Here is a 9,366-nt window from a genome sequence, read left to right as displayed (position 1 = left end):
CCCATCGATGCCTAGTACTTCAAGATGTACATGGACACTGGAGAGTATGATTTTGGACTATCGGCAATGCCGCTAGGATGAACCCGATGGCCTAGTACCGAGAGACATGGCCGGTGAGTTGTGGGGTAGCCATCCACTGCTGGATCGTGAGGTTGAAGATGTGGAAGGATCTACCGTTGGAGGTGCTGAAGAAGAGTACATTATAAAAAATTTAATTTTTTGTGATAAAATTTTAACGATAAAATTTATTTCATCATAAATAATTAAGTTTTTATAACGAAATTTAAATTTTATCTCCAAAAATTAGGTATTTACGATGAAAAAAATTACGTTGCAAAAAGTTATATCTTTTGTAACGAAATTTTTATTTTTGTTGCTAGAAGTTGATTTTTAGCGACGAATTTTTTTTTTCGTTGCAAAAAATAATTTTTTTTGCGATGAAATATTTTTTTTCGTAGTTAAAAATTTTTTTTTGCGACAAAAAAAAATTTTATCGTAAAAAAATTATATTTTTTACGACGAAATTGATATTTCGTTACTAAAAAGAAAGGCTTTTGCGATCAATTTTATTTATATTTAGCGATGAAACTATTGCGTCGCTAAATTTTATTTTATTGAAAAAATTTGAATATTTTGCGACGAAAATTTAAATTTCGTTGCTAGAATTGATCTTTAGCGACGAAAGATTTTTCATCGTAAAAAATTATTTTTTTTGGCGACAGAAAAATTTTTTGTTGCTAAATTTTTTTTTTTTACGACGAAAATAATTACATCGTAAAAAATTTAATTTTATGCGACGAAATATTTGTTTCGTTGCGAGAAACTTGATTTTACGATCATTTGCGACGAAATTAAATTTTCGTTGCAAAACATTAATCATTTGCGACGAAAAAATTTTTGTTGCAAAATATATATTTTTTTACGACAGAATATTTATTTTTAGCAACGAATGTATTTCGTCGCTCAATATTTTTTAATTAAAAAAAAACCTTTGATATTCTGCCCTAATTGAAAATAACCATGTTGATTTCTCCCTCCCAGATCTCCGCCGCGATCATCCAAATTTTCTCCCTCCCCGATCTCTGACGACAGTCCTCCTTCCCCGATCGTCGGTCGTCCTTCCCGGTAAGTCCTCTCCCTCCCCACCACCATCCTCTCTCTCTCTCCCTCCCCACCGCCGTCGAGCCCTCCCTCCCCGCCACCGTCGCCGCTCGAGCCCGCCCCCCATCGCTGATCGAGCCCACCTCCCAGCGCGCCGGCCATCTCCCTCCCGCCTCGCACCGAATCCTCCCTCTTCTCTGCCTCCTTCCCTCTGGTTCCCTCCAATCCCTCGAAACCCTAACCCTCCAATCCATAAAACGAAGGTGGCGGCCACCTCTCCTCCCTCCCTTTCCTCCTCCTTCCATACTTTCCTCCTATTCTTCCTCGCCAGCCGCCGCCGAAATGACTACCTCCTCTTCTCCTCTACCCTTCATGGCGGAGTACCTGATGGATCGTCTGGGCTACTCCAAGGATAAGGCCCTCGTCGCCTCCAAATCCCTCCTCCATATCACTGTTGGGAATAGTGTCCCAAAGCCAATCGTCAGCCTGTTGACGGTTGTGCTCCTTTTGTATTAGTACATGAATTATAAATAAATAAAAGTTATTTTGATATTTTTTTCATCACAAATGTTTCATCTTCTAATGAACTCCTGTATTGTGGTGAAGTCCTTAGGACTATTTAGACTCGACAAAGGAGGATTTATCGCTTAGTCCTTAAACATGTTCGCGATCAAATGATACGTTGTTACCAAGAACGACAACGTTTATCGAGCATAGGTCGTTGTGTACCATATGGGTTGGTTGTCCTCATAACCAAAGAGTGTGGAGACACTGGTATGGCATACAGGTGAGATGTAATGGTACATCTGCACTGAACGTGACCAACTCCGGAGCTATTTCTGCTGTCAAGATTTACTCTGATGGGATATGGGTATAAATGTCCCTCTGACCTGAGACCGCCACGGTGACTTGCAAGCAACTCACTGCACTTAGGCACTGGACTACCTGAATTTCTAATTCAATGACGGAAGGCTGCTGGGTGTAGTCAAGTACTTGACTTGTCGGTGCGTGTGTCAAGATGGGATTGACCACTCCAGTTTAGGAGCTGTGTACAGTCGTGTTTCAATTTAGCAAAATTTTGGCCAGGGTAGTCCTAGTGAGAAGTCACAGGACTAATTGAGTTGAGCACGATTCGGATGATATCATCAGGGTTGACAGTTTAACCCTGAGTCGTCCTAAACACAGGGGTCAAAAGGGATGAATTATATGGTAACCATATTTACGTAGGTTCTAAATGTTGCGATTGCGATTATTCGACCTATCCGGTCGTCGGGTACCATTGCTAGATGGTCACTTCGATTAGTACAGGAATTGGATCCTGTGCTACCGGCTTAGGTTCGAACCTGCGGGGTCACACACATTAGAGGTTCCTTTCTGATCTGATGGCTGATTATGAGTCTTATCTATCTGAGACTCTATGATTGAGAATTAGGATTCTCTGATCATGAGTTCCACACATTTTGGGTACCGGGGTCAAAATTTTGAATTTCAAATTTTGAATTTGAAATTTGAACTCTTTGATCAGGGTTTCATATCGATGGTCTCTGATGCCTGATTGCCCATCGGATTTGGACTCAATATTTATGATAGGTTTAATTAGTGATTTAATCACTAATTAACTCAATTTGATTGAGTAATTATTTTTGGATCAAGTCCAATTGAATTGGATTCAGTTTGGATTGACCCGATTAGGTTAAATATTGACCTAATCGCTAAGGTGGTTTAGTCCCTGATTTGATCAGGGGTTAGGTTTAGTTAATTTCTGATTTGATTAAGATTTTATTGAACCTAATTAAGCCTAATTATGTTGGGTTTAATCTGGTCTAATTGTGCTTAACCTATTTTAAACTAGGTTGGCTCAATTTGAATCAAACCACCTTATTTTAAATTTCCTACGACACCCAACTTCCTTGCACCCATTTGAATTCACGAGAAGAAACTTCTCGTAAAATTTTTCTCACGCAAAACTCTTCCCCACGCCCTCATTTGTGCGCCATATGGATGGATAAAATAATTAGTTAGCCATTCAAATTCAAAGCATGTTTGAATTTGAATGGATAACTTATCACTTGCCCCTTCATCCTTATCCATTTTGTGCGCCACATTACTTACACGAAAAAAGGTTTCTCGTGAAACATTTTTCACACACAAAGAGCCATGCTCCTTCTCTTCTCACACCCAAAAGGATAGGGATAAGTTGGTTTTCGTTTGAATTCAAATTTGATTTGAATTCAAATGTGCAACCACTTATCTTTATCCTCTCACGCGGATAAGATACGTTCGACGTTGTTTTAAAAAGAAGAGAAAGGTGGGACGTGCGTAGAAATTTTAGGAGAGAAACTTTGGGGCGTGAGGAAGGCTTGTGTGTGAGGTGAAGGTCCAAAACCTTCCGAGAGAAAAAGAAAGAAAAGAGAGAAAATTGGGCGTAGGGTTTTTGGTGTGTACCCTAGGGTTTCTACCTAGGGTTCGAGAAGTGAGATTGGTGTGCCACGAGTGTCGTGAGTCCACCAAATTTTAGGAAGAGATCTATCAGCCTCTCAAGCAACTGTGTAGATAATCCGGAGCATCCGAAAAGTCGGCACACATCGATCGAAGGAGTTCGATCAACATCTACCATCAAAAGGATGAAATCACGAACTAGCATTCGTGAGGAGCTGATCAGAAGGGATCTTCGTGTGGACGATCCGCAGAGGCCAGATATTTGTGTGGCTACGATGTGACGATCAGAGCTTCCCGACGGTGATCAGATTGCGATGATCGACTACCCGCAAAAGGTGATGTGTTCTGAACACAGTACTGTAAAAGATTTACTGATTCAAATTTGAATTTCAAATTTAAATGCATGCTGTTGTATCATATTTAGATCCTAGTGTAGGGTTAATTAGTATTAATTAATGAGATTAATTAATAATTCTACTGTAAAATAGTAATTTTGAAAAAGTTTTAAAATTATCATTTTGCCCCTGCACTAAATTTTCGTTACAATCACCACCCCCGACAAGCCTGACGCCATCCTCGCCTTCCTCCGCCGCCACGTCGGCCTCTCCCCCCGCCAGCTCCACGCCTTCGTCCGCCGCCGCCCTACTGTCCTCGCCACCAACGTCCCCTCTAATCTCCTCCCCAAGCTCAAGCTCCTCGAGCACCTCCTACCCTCTTCCGTTCCCCACCGCCGCCTGCCGCTTCGGCCTCCCATCCCCCACCGCCGCCTACCGCTTCGACCTCCCGTCCCCCGCCGCCGCAGTGTCTGCAAGGCAGTCGCCGCTGGTCGACCCATCCATCCCCTGTCTCTCTCCCTCATTTTCTTTCTCAGTCTCTTACCTGAGAAAGAGTTGAAGGTCGATCCCTTACCTGGCTTGTCTGGTTTCGTAGGGCCGCCACTGCCGCCGCCGCACCACCACCGGGCTGCCACCGCCGCACCATCGCCGGGCTGCCACCGTCGGTTGCCGTCACTGTCACCATCACTGCTCACGGAAGAGTTGAAGGTGAGAACCATTTTTTTAATTTATATATTTTTTAATTTTTTTTCTTAATAAATTTTAGCCATTAAAAATAATTATTTATTATTTTAGTAATTAGATATAATTATTTGTTTGATATAATTAATTTTAATCATGATTTAAAAATATTTTAAAAATAATTTTTTTTAATAATAATATATTAATTGTAGCATAACAAATTTATAAGCCTTAAAATTTCCATTCAAGGATAGCGTGCATAAACCAATATTTTTTTTTATGAAAAAAATATTGATGCTTTACACACTATTCTCGAATTGTCCTCGTGGACAGTTTGGGCACGTGAATGAATTTAATATTGCAACACATGTGCTTCTATATCGCAGAGTTTTGTCGGTATTTTCAATCATGTTTTCTGGATACATAGCACAATTTTAATGCTTGTGTATCTGAAGAACTGCGTCGAAATGCTGTCGAAATTTTTTTGGTATACAAGACATGTATTGCAATATTAAATTCTTACGTTCCTGAATGGAATAGGACCATCACCCTATAGGTAGGAGATATAAGGCGTTAGTCAACTATTATTACATAAAATTGATTGTATAGTTTGCATCATAAATATGTAGGTATGGATCGTGGTTGGATGTCATTGCGTGATAAGTTCTGTCCCGAGTATATTACAGGTGTGACGATTTTTATGAATGTGGCATCCAATCATACTAGAGAAGATGGAAAAGCTCGTTGTCCATGTCGTCGGTGTAGGAATTTATTTTGGTGTACCTTATCGGACATTCAGAATCATTTATACGAACATGGTATAGATGTGACTTACAAGAGATGGACTTGTCATGGTGAAGATTTGCTGACTAGCTCGAACATGTTGTCCAGGAGTCCCATAAATCCATCGTCAGTCAGTGGATCATGCAGTCGTGAAAGACAAACACTTGGTGAAGAAGATAGAGAAATTTTAGAGGATCTTCATCCGAAATTATTTGAAGTAAATGTAGAAGCGAGAGCAGAACATCAGCATTCCATTCTGAGACAAGAAGCTGAAGAGGACAGTAATATATCTATAAATGATAGATTCGAGCATCTATTAAGAGATGCACAAAGTGATGTTTATCCTAGTTGTAAGAAGTACTCTCTGTTGTCCGCCGTAATAAAGTTATTACACATGAAGACACTTGGTAAGTGGTCAAACAACTCGTTTAATTGGTTGCTCAAATTTTTGAAGGACTTACTGCCAGAGAGAGAGTTACTTCCGTCAAGTCATTATGAAGCCAAAAAATTATTGAAAGGACTCGGTTTAGGAGTCGATGACTTGGGCCTATGCTGTGAAAAGATACATGCATGTCCGAATGATTGTGTTCTGTTTTGGAAGGATAAGCAAGATCTACAAGCATGTCCAATTTGTCATTCAAGCAGATGGAAAGAAAGTCGTGGTAAGGATAAGAAGAAAAAAAAAATACCATGCAAGATTTTGCGGTACTTTCCGATTACACCATGATTGCGTCGATTGTTCATGTCGAGGCATACTGCTTGTGACATGCGATGGCATAAGGAGGTAAATAATATGGACGATGATGTCATGAGACATCCATCAGATGGAGATGCATGAAAATATTTTGATCGTGAACATCCATGGTTTGCAGCTGATTCACGAAATGTCATGCTAGGGTTGGCAACAGACGGATTTAATCCATATGGTAATCTTAGTACTGCTTATAGTATGTGGCCTGTTATGGTATTTCCTTATAATTTACCACCATGGAAGTGCATGAAATCACCTTTTAATCTATTGGCCTTGTTGATCCCGGGTCCCCGTGCCCTTGGAAGAGACATAGATATATTTTTAGAGCCATTGATTGAAGAGTTACAATATTTGTGGGAAGAAGGATGCGAAACATATGATCATGTTGTAGGAGGCATCTTTCGTATGCATGCAGCACTGCTTTGGACAGTTAACGATTTTTCTGCATATGGCGATTTTCTGGATGGTGTACAAAAGGGTACAAAGCATGCCCAACTTGTAACGATGATATTACATTGGACCGTATTCGTGGAAAGATTTGTTTTACCGGCCATCGACGTTTCTTGCCAGATGATCATAAATGGAGGAGAAGTCTTAAGTTCAATGGCAAGCATGAATGACGTGCGCAGCCAAGATTCTGGTCTACGGACAATATTTTAAATCAGTTACCCAACCCACAGGATGTCATATTTGGTAAGGGTCTGGCCAGCCAAGTAGGGGTGTGAACAAGTATCGGAAATTGGAGAAAAAAGAGCAAGTTGTTTGATCTTCCATATTGGAAAATGCTTCTTCTTCGATATAATCTTGACGTCATGCATATTGAAAAGAATATATTTGATAATATATTTTATACCATTCTTAATATCGAAGGAAGAACAAAGGATACCGTGAAGGCTCGTCTTGACTTAGAGGATATGCGGATTAGAAAGAAATTACATTTGATTCGATGAGGGGATAGGCTGGTGAAGCCATTGGCATGTTATACACTGAATCGAAGAGAGAGAAATCAATTTCTTTCATATTTGAGATCAGTGAGGTTTCTTGATGGATACGCCTCAAACTTGAAACGGTGCATCAAGTCGAAAGATGGGAAGATCGTTGGGATGAAAAGTCATGATTGTCATGTACTTCTACAGCATGTGCTCCCAGTTGGTTTGCGCGGATTGTTGCTGGATAATGTGTGTGATGCGTTACTTGATCTGGAAACTTATTTTTGGGACTTATGTGCGAAGACATTGAGACGAAGTCAGATCGACATATTGGAGAAGAAGATTATCATTACTCTCTGTAAGCTCGAGATGATATTCCCTCCCGCCTTCTTTGATATCATGGTGCATCTTTCTGTTCATCTTCCACATGAGGCTAGATTGGGTGGGCCAGTACATACAAGATGGATGTACCCAATTGAAAGGTAATTGCATGATATTGTAATATTTATTATTCATTATTGTATTCTTATTATATGTGATATCAATTGATAATTTATTGAATAGGGAGATGCGTGAATACAAAAGTGCCGTCACTAACAAAGCACGGCCTGAAGGTTCAATAGCAGAGGCACATGTTATGAATGAATGTCTGACATTCTGCTCTATGTACCTTCGACGAGTGGAGACCAAATTTACAAGGCCACAACGGAATATCGATGTTGATGAGATTCTGACCGATAGATTATCCGTGTTCTCCAATGTTGCCCGACCATATGGTAAAAAAGATTTTCGAATGTTGACACCACAAGAAACGGATGACATGCATTGGTATGTGCTAAACAATTGCGAGGAGGTAGAAGCATACATGATGTGAATATATACATTTAATTTTTATTTGTTGATATATCAATGAATGTACGTGGACTCTAAATTAAAATATACATGGTATTACTGTATCACTTCAGAGAACACGAAAGTGAGCTCAGAAGAAGTAATCCTACATTAGCAGCGGCACGACATAGGAATCAATTCGCATCATGGTTTGACGAACGGATAAGTTATGTTCATGTTCATCTATAATTAAAAGTTTGTTTATATAGTATTTTTTTTGTCAAATTTAACCTGCTTATTGTTCTTTTAATTGTAGATAGCTCAGCTACGTATAGACAATCCTAACTGTATCAGTAATGACTTAGCTGCACTTGCACGAAAACCTGACAGACGTGTATCAGTATATTCAGCATGCATAGTCAATGGTGTGCGATCTTAACAGAAGATCGCGATCGCGATCAAACCACACAGAATTATGGAATAAGCGTGGAGGGCGAGCACAAGGGTAAAATAATAGATTTTTTTGGTGTTCTGCATGAGGTTATAGAGTTGAGATATAGTGGTCTTCGATGGATTGTGTTATTCAAGTGTCGATGGTATGACTTAGGACGACACAGGCCAATTGTTATAGATCCTCAACTCGTCAGTGTCCACACTGGTCATGCATGGTATGAAAGTGATCCTTATATTTTTGCAAAGCAAGCAAGACTAGTGTGGTATATTGATGATAATAAAATGAAAGAGCCTTGGCGAGTTGCAATAAGGGCTCAGCATAGGCATTTGTTTGATCCTGCACTTTTCACATGCCCGAACGATGAACATCTTGAGAATGAAGTCTGTGCAATTATTGAAAATGAAGCATATCAAATGCAAGCACCAGATAATATATTAGTGCCAGATGATACGATTGACATAGGACAATTACAAAGAGACGACTATGAACCTGAGGATGTTTCTGTTGTTGGATCATCGATAAGGGGCACGGACACGAGCACGATCCAATAATGACTTCATTAACGACGATGATGATAGCACTTCAGGATCGAAGTCTTCTATGACTCCCGTCGAAGATGACATATGGACACGAGTTCAGAATCTGAGAACAATAATTAATATGAATAAGTAATTCAATTTATTTTTTTTTGTTATATCATGTAATACTTGAGTTTTTTTGATTACGTACTGATTTAAATTATTTTAATCATTGCAGCATCATGACTGGTCCTGGACGTAGACATTCACGGGGTAGGCAGCAGGCTCCGCTTGATGATACACATCCTCACTTTAGCATTTTGCATGATGAGTCAGAGGATTTAGATGAGACTCAGTTGTCCGAGTCCACAGAGCAGACTAGTGCTCAGCCAGAGCTTGCCCAGCCGGAGGTCATGGTACCGCAGCATCATCCCCTTACAGGTACATCTCTATCAATTTATAAACCATATATATTTTTTTGTTATATGCATTTAGTGATACATGATATATGTTCATTTCACCAATTTTTACATGTAGGAACACA

At 39.8% G+C, this 9,366-nt stretch overlaps 1 pseudogene; it reads left to right on the top strand.

Annotated features, from left to right (window-relative positions):
• Positions 1-1,443: 1,443 nt before the first annotated feature.
• LOC140857775 (uncharacterized) lies at positions 1,444-6,710 on the top strand (annotated as a pseudogene).
• The last annotated feature ends 2,656 nt before the right edge of the window (positions 6,711-9,366 follow it).

Source organism: Elaeis guineensis, chromosome 5 (genome assembly GCF_000442705.2).
Source record: "Elaeis guineensis isolate ETL-2024a chromosome 5, EG11, whole genome shotgun sequence".
Classification (NCBI taxonomy): Eukaryota; Viridiplantae; Streptophyta; class Magnoliopsida; order Arecales; family Arecaceae; genus Elaeis; species Elaeis guineensis.
The sequence above is the reverse complement of the archived record's forward strand: the minus strand, read 5'-3'. Positions and strand labels throughout refer to the sequence as shown.